This window comes from Struthio camelus, chromosome 9 (assembly GCF_040807025.1).
Source record: "Struthio camelus isolate bStrCam1 chromosome 9, bStrCam1.hap1, whole genome shotgun sequence".
Taxonomy (NCBI): domain Eukaryota; kingdom Metazoa; phylum Chordata; class Aves; order Struthioniformes; family Struthionidae; genus Struthio; species Struthio camelus.
The window spans coordinates 4816665-4828666 of record NC_090950.1 but is presented as its reverse complement, the minus strand read 5'-3'; the positions used below and the strand labels follow the sequence as shown (position 1 = coordinate 4828666).

Genomic DNA, 12002 nt, shown 5'->3' with positions numbered 1-12002 from the left:
TGAATAATTCATCTTGTGGTTTTTGGCCTTTTCTTTTGTTGGTGAAGTGCCCATAAGCAGTTCATGCTTTTTCTCAAATTGAAAATGATTTTCAGCATTGTCCTGAGCATAATTCTTGGCCAGAACAGCATTTGTGGAAGGTTGTGGGGAGTATTCACAAGTCTGAAATGTGAATTTCAAGCTGTGTCAGTTGGATTCATTTGGACATGTGTGACACATGGCATTGCCTCTCTTCCCTGACTGGATGGAGCTTCGTTCTGAGGAACAGGTTTTGGGTCTGCATCACTGCATGTGCAAGTTCAAAATCCCCATGCCCTCCAAGGAGTGAAGGATTCAGATCTCGCATGATTTCATGGGGAGTTGGGCACTTCCTTAAGGTCGGACTTTGAAAAAAATCTACGTCTCAGCTCTGCAACAAATGTTTCCCCAAAAATTCTATTCTGCCCATCTATGGAGAGAGAAAGAGGGCAAATGAACCCTGCGGAAGACTCGACGTTCATGGCCAAATCTGTATTTTTTTACCTGCGGGATCACAGCCACAGGATTTGACTTCCTTGAGTAGTTTAGTAAGGATGAGGAAGGGTTGCATGCAGCTGAAAACATGCATGATTTTAACTAGCAGCAGAGCATCACAGCGTTATTCTCATACCCAAAGGCAAACCTGCTGGGTTGCTCCGCTCTGATGGCATAGCAGGGGGAGTATATTCTTGTGTCTTGGCTTCTGTCATTCCTGTCTCTGAGCACATCAAGACTTCAAATGCACTTATTCCCATGGCAAATGTCTGATGCAGGTTAATCTTATTGTCCGGCATTCGCAGAAGTGGATTAGAGAGGCTAAGAGATGTAGAGAGGCTACGTTGGACATCTGTGACAGAGTGGACTCTCTCCGGTTCGAGCCATTGCCCATAGTTTCCCTAAACCCACCGCTGTCAGAGCTGCGGGGCCATATCTTGATCCGCAGGAATTACTCCCCTCCTTTTTACCTAGAGAGATAGTAAAACATTAATGGAGGATTATTGATTAGACTAATTGTAAATCCTACATAAATAACCACCTTTTTTCCCCATCTGTAATGACTTGCCTTCTGCAATCAATTAGGCACTGCCAGTCAATACTTCAACCTTCTTCAGTGCCAAGGCTGCAATACAATGGTTTGTGCATTGAGCTGGAGTAGCATAGACCAAGAAATCATTATTGTCATTGCTTTAATGTAGGTTGGGAAGAGTGGGGTTCACCTGCTACAACTCAAACTCATGAAAAAAATGCAATAAAAAAATCACACGTTACTTTAATTTTCACTTGTGGCTTGCCACCTGCTGAGCGCAGAAGGCTGGAGGCAAGGGGGTGTGTATTTGCTGACTGATCGTCATCTCCTCCAACAAGCTCTTCTGGGCCTCTTGGTGAGGAGGTCCTGGCTTGGTTTTGACCGTCGTAGCCTGCGGTCTGCGCTTTTTTGAACGTAGTGTTCAAGTTACAGCTGAGTTTCAGAAGAGCTGGATAAATTGGGAGAAGCGGAGGGAGATTTGCACCTTCCCTCCTAGTTGCAAAAATCTGCTCTTGCTGATTAAGAAGCAAATGTTGAAACATGAAAAATGCGAGTCAGTTCTCCCGCATCTTGATATTGCATAACATACTGGATGGGTGGGAGAAGCAATGTGACTAGTAATAACAGACAGATTCTCTATTTCCTTTAATTGTTTCTGTAATTAGATTTACTTTTAAAATGCTCTGTGGATGCTGTGCTTGTTCACCCTTCTCTTTGCATTGTTATCACTTTGCTTTCTGGACTGATAAAGCACATTCATAATTTCTTTTCCTTTGGGGTGGACAGATGCAGTTGTTCTTAATAGCAGCTTGCTTAGTAAGGGAGCTTCTGGCGAAATGGTTAATATCAATTTAAACCTGAATAAGCAATTTATCAGGAAGAGACAGAGGTATTTTGAAACTAAAGAAATCACCTTATGCACGTCGTGTGAAGAGCACTGAGGAATAGCTGAGCAGGATGAAATTTGTATGCAGAGAAAGGAAAAAGGTTAGTTGATACAGCTCGGAAAATCAGGGAAGCTTTTTGGGAGCAGAGGTATGGAGAGCATGTTTTGTCCAAGTCTTTAGACCATCAAGGCTTCAGGAAGCAACCACCAGAAGAATTTCTAAATGCCCTGAGGACCTCACTTGGCCATTCGGGCTTAAGTAGAACAGGGCACTTTGAGTACAGTCATGATTATATTCACAATGTCTGTGTAACCTGCAGTTTACCAGCATGTTAATGGACACAAGAGCCTGCATTTATATACGTGTGTGTGTGTGCGATTGTGTTAGGAAGAATAAAGATCGTGTTGGGGAATAAAGCTAAGTGTCCATCGCGTTCAAGATGAGGTTGTTGCTAATCTGGCCCTCTTGAGTATCCCTTTGCTTCCCTTCTACACAGCTGCGTTTCTCTTCCCTGCACATCACAGGCATGTGGAGGGCAGATCCTTTTTTCCTCCCACGTGGAGATGTTGCTCAGTTCTGCTCCCACCTTACTGTAACTGGTCAAGAACAGCTGCTCGTTTTCTATGCCATATTCAGGGATTCAGCCGGGTGTGTTTCCCCCTAAGCTGTGCACCTGGGTTCTCCTCTTCTTTCCCACCTATCTCAATAGCATTTCTTCTTCCTGTGGAACTGCTGGACATCTTTGCTCATCTAGTGTCCTTCCCCCAGGCTCACTGAAAAGAAGGCTGCAGCAGCTGTTTTAATTCCTGGTTTTGACCAAGGCTTATCTTAGCAGAGCTGGGAGAGGGCAGGCCTGCGTATTGTCCCTGCTCCCTGAACTGTCATGTATTTTTACTTGTGCTGCTCTCTGAATTAACCACTGTAAGTAACTGGAAGAGTAGAGAGACAGCTCTATCTTCATCTGTTTTGCGCGCTAACCACTGGCCTGCAGAGTCATGCTTCCTCTTGCCACCTGTGCCCCGGCAATCTTGTGTTCTTATCTATGCAATGGTCCAGCCTCAACAGGAGGAGTAAACAGCCAACAGCCCCCTGAGACTGGTTGGTAGCTGCTAATCTGGGTGTTTTTCTGGGAGATTTAGGAAGGATGGCATATATGGACTGGTGTCCCTGCAGGCAGTGGAGGTATTTAATGCAGGATTAGCACACCTGAACAGTTTTACCACTGTTACCAGTTTTAAGTGAAGTGGTTCTCATTTCATCCAGTGTATCCCCTGAAGTGTGTGATACCTGGTTTGTGAATCCCAGTCGACTCTAGCTGGCAGGTAGGTGAAGGAGTGATCACATAATTTTGCTTCCACAGAACTTCCAACAGGTTTCTTTGTGGAAACTGGGGTGTCTACCGCTCCTGAGGGAATTAGGTAGAACTTAGGGGATTCTTCTCTTGGGTTCATGTGTCTAAAGTCCACCAAAGTTGTACTTTTTCTCGAAGATCTTTCCTTGGATTTTGCCCTGTGTATTAGCCTGCATTTCTCAGGCCACTGTTGCTGGTATTCAGAGGCCGCATGAGACCAGTCGGGTTTGGGAGGGCTCAGCTCTTCCAGGATAGAGGTGTGAACGGGTGGCTAGACCTTGTGAGAGCTTGTAGGCCTGACAGTAAATCTGCTAAACTTCTTGCAGGTGCCTTCCAATGTCTGTTTACTCAGTGGATCTGCCAGAAAGGAAGCAAAGAGGGAAGGACATGACTGAGAAGGTATGTCCATGTTGTGATCCTTCTAGGAGTTCACGACCACCCTAGCACCATGGGCAGCTTAAAGAAAGAGGTAAGATTTCTCAGTCTGGTTATTTCCACTGGAGTACTGTTTATGGAGCATGCTGCAGTAGTTGCTGCTGTTTTCTCGGGAAAGCTGAAAGCCTTAGCTCCGCAAAGCTGTCTGCATTTAACAAAAGCTATCCAGAGATTGGGCTGATTGCTTTTAATTTTGCGGTGAAAATAACCCAAACTGGGCGAAATAAGTGTTTTGAAGATGGCTTTTTGATCATGAGCCAAAGCTGAGGGCCATCTTATGTAGATGTTGCCTAAGTATTTTCTTGGGGAATGAGCAGCCTGGAAGCTGGTCTCAGAGAAGAGTCACAGCTGAGAGTTATTAGTAGAGATTTTTACCAACACAAGACTTGCACTCGAATTTCAATTCAGATAAAATATGCCAATTGAAGAGTATCTTCCCCTTGTCACTTCTGCAGAGAGAGATTTTATTAACACCAATTGCATGGCAACAGAGGTCGACCGCACTGCCCTCATGTAGATAAAAAGACATTAGTGCACTTAGCTGTGACAGCAAACAGCAGCTGGTTTTATTTTATGCTCCTTTTGACTTTGGTGGGAGTTTTCTGCAAGTGGGGTGCAGGACTTTGGGGCTGAGTTCAATGACAGATCTCTCTAATGAAAATTTTCAAAGGAAAGACTGAAGAAACAGCGTGCTGTCAGCCCGTGACATGTAGCATTGGTGGGAATGTCTGGAACGTCCCCGTCTATGCGGTAGTGGTCCTGTTCTCGACGTGGTATGGTGCTGCTGTTGCTTCTCTGTCGTCTCATATCAAGGGACAGTGGTGTTTTAAAGGTTTTAAAGCTCTGCAGCATGCCTTTTTCCTGCCTGGCATAGCCAACTGTGATGATGGATGTGTCTCTCCATCCTCGGCAGGAGTTGTACAAAGCCTCGTGACTGTGCTGCCCGATCGATTAGTATATCTCCTTCAATCAAGCAGACTATTTTGTGCGAAGCTGAAACTGGCTTTCTCAGACCTATGTTCCAACCTGTATGTGTATTTTGCAGTGCGTAGACCACCTCCCTTCTAAAACGGGTGGGATTTTGCTTCTGGAAAAGCTTTCTTGTTCTAGGCCCTTTAATTTGAAGCTCTCTAATAAAGAGATTGCTCGACCTTTTTTGAGAAAAAGGTCCACATCCTCTGATAGACGCAAGTATTTTAAGATAAGTGGAGGAAATGGCCTTGGTAGCCTGATTTTGATAATGATACTGATTTTGTTAAGAATAGCAAGAAATCCCATCAGTGTACTGCTCATATCTCCACAAATGTGGCTGATATCTTTTTTGGCAGAGCCAATATCGATTAGCACCAGGTAGTTTCAGTAGAGACTTTAATTTGTTTATCAGCTGCCTTACAGAATGCAGGAAAAGCAGCTTGAATTGTTTTTAGGAAAAATTCAGTTAAAGCAAACGTTTTTTGGCTAAATACGATCACAGCTTTCTGAGTCGGCTTTTCCAAACGTGCTACGTGCTTGCTAATTAATTACTGTAGTGACAATTATTCATATGTTGGTCAAAATCCATTTGTAGGTGGAGACTCTCTTGTTTCGGGGAACAGGTCCAAATGCTAGAAATCCTTTTATTCAGGCAGAATATGACAGGGGTTGCCCCCTTTTTTATAGTACTGAAGAAGCCATGAGGGCTAAGAAGGTTTCAGGAAGCCCTTTGCTTTGGGGCACTTGAGAAGCGGTTCAGCACAGGTCTGCATTGCATTGTTCCAGGCTGCGGGCAACTGACTTTGAAACTACTTTCATGTGGTATGTGCCTGAGAAGGTTTTTGGCTGGTGTGGTTTTTTGCAAATGCCTAAGGGAGAGCAGAGAGAAATGTGCTGGGACCAGTGAGCGGTATCTGTCGTGGTTACAGTGCTTGCGGTCTTTACTGTCTCTCCTGAGTGCTAGTTAAAATTTTCTGAAGTTAGGGTAATGTAGAGTTTTTCTCAAGCAAAATGGGGTTTTTCTCCTTGTCCAGAATTCACAAAACATGGCTCGTGTGGGATCTGTTTTCTTCCCTGCACAGTTTGGGTCTCTGTGGATTGTCATACGCCTTCCACAGTCCCAGCATCCTTTATTCTGCTGGGCTAGGATGTAGCACAGGCACACACTGAAAGCTGATTAACTTCTCTCATCGTGTAGACCAGTTATTGCTCTATATCTCTGGCTCAAGCCAAGGGCCTGTACATGTTGGATTTCTTTTCTAAGATGCCAAAGTGACACTCTGATGGCTGAGCCAAAACACCAGAATGAATACTTCTCCCATCTCCGATCATGGTAGAGTCTAAGACTGCAGTAGAAGCAACATATTTCTATTACTCAGCCGCTTACTGCCAGGAATTGTGTGCCCTAGCAGAAGGCTGAAGATCAGTTTGCTTTCTTCATGTTTGGTACGTCCTTGCTATTGTTTGCTCCCTGTAGAGAGAAGCATAAAACTCTTTCCAGGGGACATTCGCAGAAAAAAAATGAATTGTTTATCAACACCCTGGCAATCAGTAAGTGCAGTGATAGGTGCAGCTGTCTCTACTGGAGTTGAACCTTGACTGTTGTGTAGCCAGCTTTCTTGCTGCAGCCACCTGTGGCTGCAGCTTGGCTGTTTCTGTGGGGCCAAAGTGTGGAAACGGGGAAAGTGTGGAAACGGGGAAAGTGTATCTCGGGGCTCAGATCCCCCGAGGACAGGGCCAAGTGCCCAACTTCCATGTGCAACTGAGGAGCGGAGGGCTGGGAGTTCCCTTGGGTCTTCCTGAGCCCTTCCCTTGTGCTGGGTGGTGGCGCTCACAGGGAAGAAACGAACCAAGAGATCAGATGCCCGCTGCAGTTCCTCCGCCCCAGAGGAATTCGCCATGAATTTTGAAATCTTAAGTGAAGTAGTAGCTCATCTAGCTCCACGAAGCCTTCAGGGTCTCCTCCTTGTTTCTGAAGTGACCCAACACCTGTATTACCTTTCCCTTACTCCTTCTCTTAACATCCTGGGCTTGGTGCTGGAGGAGATGGGCATGGAGGAGAACCAGATACTAGGTGCTGGGTTCCTGCTATGGGAGCGGGTGAACTTGCTTGCTTCCAGCACCTCATACTTGTAGGCATCTCCGGACATCCTTCTTCTCCTTCCTTCTATGCTGCCGTTGCTACAGAGCTGCTCCCTTTGCTTGGGAGACCTGCAAGCTTTCGCTTTTGCTTGAAGCTGTCCCTTGGAGTCTCATTAAGAGAGTTAATTTAAAGGTGACCCTATTTGCAGAGGCCTCCTGCGCCAAAACTTGCCTGTCTAACCAACTTTGAGCTCTCCGACTGACCGCCATTCGGGCAAGACACCCCCTTGCAGAAAACACAGCTAGGAATGGAAGAGTTAACATCGGCAGTGCACAGGCACGCTGGAGAGTTACATCATGTTGCTGTGGAAACTAACTTTCTGAAACCACAGTGATGTATGGTAAAGCTTTGGGTCAGCGGGTAATAAATTCTGTTTAAAAAGTGATTTTTTCCCCATCTGCTGATGTAAACATCATTAAGAGAAATGACGGCTGAGAGATGGATTTCTTTTTATATCAATTTTCAGACAAAGAAAATAATTTTTTTTCTAATAAAAAAGTTGCTGGAAATCAGAGAGTGCTATAAATAATAAAATAAAGAAAAAGCACTGGTGATGGAACAGAAATTTTCCCCGGTGATTGGTTTACAGCCTGCTGTCATTTAATGGAAACTCGCAGCTCCCTCTGGGAAGCTTCAGCAAAGCCCAGGATGGGCCCCATAGGCCAGCAGCTGCCAGCAACTTGGCTGGCATTAGAGGAGGTTCCTTCGCGGTAGCCTGCAGCGTTTGCAGCAGCACGTAAGCACCATCCCCCGTTGTCCCCTGCACTTGGGTCTGGCTGGGTCCGTGCAGATCCCAGCCTCCCTCCTGGGCAAACCTACTTGTGTTGGCAGGGGAGGGAGCATCTTGGTGAGACACCTTGCTGAAAAGCAGTGAGAGTCAGTCTGGGTGAGCTTTTTCAGCAGCCTGGTCTTTGTTCTTTTGCTATTTGGCCTGATCTGTTCAATAGCTTTGGAAATTGTAGCCTAAACGTCAGTCTTCCGGTACTTCGGGACATCATTGGTAGTATAAATGCTGCATTTTGTTGGCCAACCCGTTGGCATTAAGGGGACTTGCTTCCTACCTGCACGTATTAGGACAGGGCCTGCCATGTTACTGTTGGAATACTCTGTGATTTTTTTTTTTTTTTTTTTTCATCCCTCAGGACCCAGGACGGTCTGGAGCGAGGGAGCAAAGTTAGCTCAATTTACGCAGAGTCCCAGCTAACTGCAGGTAAGCTACTGGGAATGCAGACAAAGGTGTCGCTGTGATTAATGGGGTAATTAATAAGCAATTGATGTGCTTTGGAGCGTGACTATGCCTTTTATCCCAGCCGTCCCCTCAGCACTGGTCCGCTTTCTCTGATGACCAGGATTCAGAGTAGATCCGGTTAAGGTAAACGATACTTCCAGATCTCCTCCTTGATGCCACCAAGAGCACCTCTGTGCAACTCTGCATTGGAATGGCAGGCAGTCTGCTTCAGAGGGAAGGAGAGGAATGTGAAACTGTGTTTTGGTATTAATTCCTGAAATGTAAAATGATTCAGCAGAACATCTTTGAAATGGGTGCTCTGAAACTTCTTCCTTTTGCTTATTCTGAGTTCCCATCCCAAAACTCTCTGGAAGCTGGCCAGTGTGCAGAAACCTCACCTGGCATCACAAATTCACATTTGTCTAACCTACAGCGTGACTCTCAGCTGCTTCTCCTGCCTTCTTAGTCAGTCTGTGTTTTCCGTGCCCTCTAACAGCCCGTGTTAGCCCTATCTCGCCGGAGCATATTTTCCATTTCATGGCAGAATTCCTGAGTTTAGTTTAAATATATTTTTTTCTTCTGAAATGTCCCTGTGAAACCGTTTAAAAAATTGTTTACATATTTTGAGTTGATTTTGGCATTTAAAGGGAATTGTAATATAAAATAAACTTTTAAGTGAAAAGTTGTTTTTAAATGAAAATCAGAGTATTCTATGCCCTCAGAATAACGAAACATGATATTTTGATTTCTATCAAAAATGACTTGGGTCATTTTTTGTTTTGGAAACAAGAATGTGTTGATATCAACATGCCCAGGTGAATCATTTATTTTTCGAAAAATCAACGTTTTCCTGATGGAAAATCCCCAAGCAGCCCTAGCAATATCAGCCAAACCTTACCCGCTTGGGTGATGCTATCCTTGTAACTCCTCAACCCCAGAGCTTATGCTCTGTGAGCAGTTCCAAAAGCTGATAATTAAACAGCTAAGTTGCTTAGTAGACAAACAGGGAACGTGATAGCAAAAAAATAATAATGCTCCGATGCTTGTGAGTGATGGGCTAACCAGGGAGGGGAAGGAGGACTCGCTGAAGAACCCAAATATCTTGGAGGATGTGAATGTTATAATGCAATTTAATAAAGAAGAAATGAATGTGATCAAAAAAATGTTGACCAGGTCCAGGTGAGTATGTGGCCTTTGAGCTCTCCGATGTACTCTTTATGCTGTCGGTCATGAATCGGAGGAATACGTGTGGGAAGCCCCGTTGCAGCTCTCTTGTGTAGAATTCACCTGTCTGGTGGCTTGAATTTTGCAGGCTTTCCTCAACTTGTGTGGTGCGAGTCCCTCTTTCAGTAACGACTGGAACAATTAAGGGTAAAGAGGCAACAACTATCACAGATCCGACAAAGATGAGAGATTTTGTGCTTTGCTGTGCACTGATAGAAGCAACAGCAAATATGAAACCAGCTCATTGGTTTTAAAAAGAAAAGGAAAGAAAAAGCTGTTGTGTGTGATAGCAAGAAATATCGTCTCCTGCAGGCCGACACTGAGTCTTCCGGTACATCTGTCAACTGAGCTCAGTGTTTTGGGATCTTAATTATTTACGTAGACAACATTTATGAAGACCTAGTGCATTTAAGGGGACTACTTGTGTGCTGCTCTGAACGTTAGCGCTCACCAGTATAGATCCCTCTGAAGATGCAGATGCTGATTCAGGAGGACGCTTCTCTTAAGCACATGGCAGATTTCACTGTGACTTGGACATGTTCAGAAGTCCTGGACTGGAACGCTGCTCCGAACAGTGGCCAGAGAAGGTGTTAGTTTCTGATGTCACCAGTTGAAGTTCACCAAGCTGTGCTGTACCCTGACCTCATGGTCTGGGGGAGTCCAAGCGTACCTCGGTCCACTCACCTGTCAGCTCAGCACACAGAGCGTGCCATACCTCCCAGCCCAGACAAGCTTCCCAATCCTCTGAGCATTCGTGTGACTTACCGGAGCCTTTCCCAGCTTTGGACGGCCTTTCAAGAAGTGTGGAAACCAGAATGACCCAGGCCCACAGTGCCGGTCTTGCCTGTTACCAGAGAGGACACCCTGTCACATTGCAGCTTGCCGCCTCCTTGTTCACGCTTCCTAGAACTGGGTTATCCCCTGATGCCAAGAAGCTCTCCTCAAACTGGCTGTTGCCCACCACATATCTTGCAAGCGTGCCCATCATTTTTCGTTTCTAGGGCTGACATGCGGATGTTTTAAAGGCCGCTTTTAGACAGCCAGCGTATCTGCCAACACAGCTTGCCTACCGTAGCTGACTTGTTCGTGTCATCGTTTACTGCTCCTCCAATATTTGTGTCAGGCGTGATCTTTGCTGGCAGCAAGCTCATATTTTTCCTTCCAGATCACAGAAAAATATCTAACAGCACTGGGCCGAGAACAGAGCTTTCTCTGAACTGTACTTGCATTTATCTGATCTCCCAGTTTCTTCAGAATGAGGCATCAGTGGCCTCATTAGCTTTGGTGGAGTCAGGATTTCAAGTCAAGGCCCTTTAGTTCTTTCACCTCCTTCTTGCCGGCCAAGCAGAATTATAGGCTGTGCACTGGGAAAATTGCTTTAGCTGTGGTCGTAGCTTGACAGCAGTGATGAGAAGGGGAATGATCTTTCCGTCAGCGTAGTGAAGGCCATCTTATGCTATTGATTTTTTAATCAGAACCCCCCCATTCAAACCTGTGCAAAATGCTGTTTTAAAAACCGATGCTTTTCCCCACTGTTTTCCCTCTCTGCCCCCCATGTCCTCCCATTCCGTTACGGGTCCCCCAAACGATCGGACAAATCTGGAGAAAATTCCCACCGCATAATTTTGTAGTAGGTCAAGAACTGTACATGAAGCAGTCAGTAGTACTGCTTTAATGTAGAAGCAAATTGACTTTTATTGCCAGTGCTGAAAGCATCTACAAACATAGATTTAGCATCAGCCTCCAGGCTTAAGATACAGCTGTTATATTTCTCTTTCTTCCTTTAATTTTTTTTCTCTCCTTTGCACTAATGTAATGCTTACTTAGGAACTGCAGCCATCTGTGTCTGCTATGGCTGGCACTGTTAAATTTGCTATTGCTTTCTTTCCCCTGGTTTGAATGAGACTCCTGGTGCATAGAGAATTTCCCAGGACAGCAGAGACTTTCTTTGATTACTTTTTTGATTCTCTCAGAAAAAAGATTGTTCACAGTGCTCTTCCTGTCCCAGAAAAAGGTTGTCAGCTGGAGAGCTGAAGCTCCCGCTTTTCTCTGGGTCAATGAGGGGAGTTCATGAAGAGCTAGCCATAGAAACTGATGAAAGTGGTGGTGGTGGTGGTATTTGCAAATAAAAAGGGAGGGAAGAAGGAAGGACTGGGACCCAAGCCCTTCCCATACCTCGGCAGCTTGTGGTTGGCGGTGAGGCAGCTCACCTGGGGACTAGGAAAGTTGCTACATTCCAGGGATTTTTTAGTGTTTATCACGTGGAGTAATTCCGACTAGGCAGAAGGAGAGAGACACATCCCAAGTTAGCAGTCCAGTGATCAGCACATGCCGTGGGAAGCCAAGACACAGCCCTGTTTGGTCAGGCAGAGCAATGATGATTGTGTGGTTTCACCATCAGGTGCCTGGCTATTTTTGTCAGGCAAGGCAGAAGTTGATTTTGTTGTCTTTTGTCTCTGGGTTACTTGCAAATGGCTCATTTTTGCCCTTGTGAGGGAAAGGTGAATCTTAAAAATATCTATGACCAGAAGAAAAAATGTTTCTCATTTGTTTGGGCGATGCCCTGGACAGAAATCTGCTTTGGGTAGAGCCCTTAGTTCTACAAGCTATTTACCTTTCTGCCCCTGTCTCTTTGACTTCATTCAGTGCTTTCTGTCTCATCTTCTCCCTTGAACTCTTCTCCATGGGAACCATAGCTCCTCTTTGCTCCCAAGCCT

General features: G+C 45.3%; 1 long non-coding RNA gene across 1 annotated transcript in view; it reads left to right on the top strand.

Moving 5' to 3' along the window:
- The window catches only part of LOC138068161 (uncharacterized), a 60493-nt gene extending 49528 nt beyond the window's left edge, over positions 1–10965 (top strand). Inside the window, exons 3-5 of the long non-coding RNA XR_011142816.1 lie at positions 3610–3752; positions 7976–8043; positions 9374–10965. This is a non-coding gene — a long non-coding RNA (uncharacterized lncRNA). The remainder of the gene's footprint in view (positions 1–3609; positions 3753–7975; positions 8044–9373) is intronic.
- The last annotated feature ends 1037 nt before the right edge of the window (positions 10966–12002 follow it).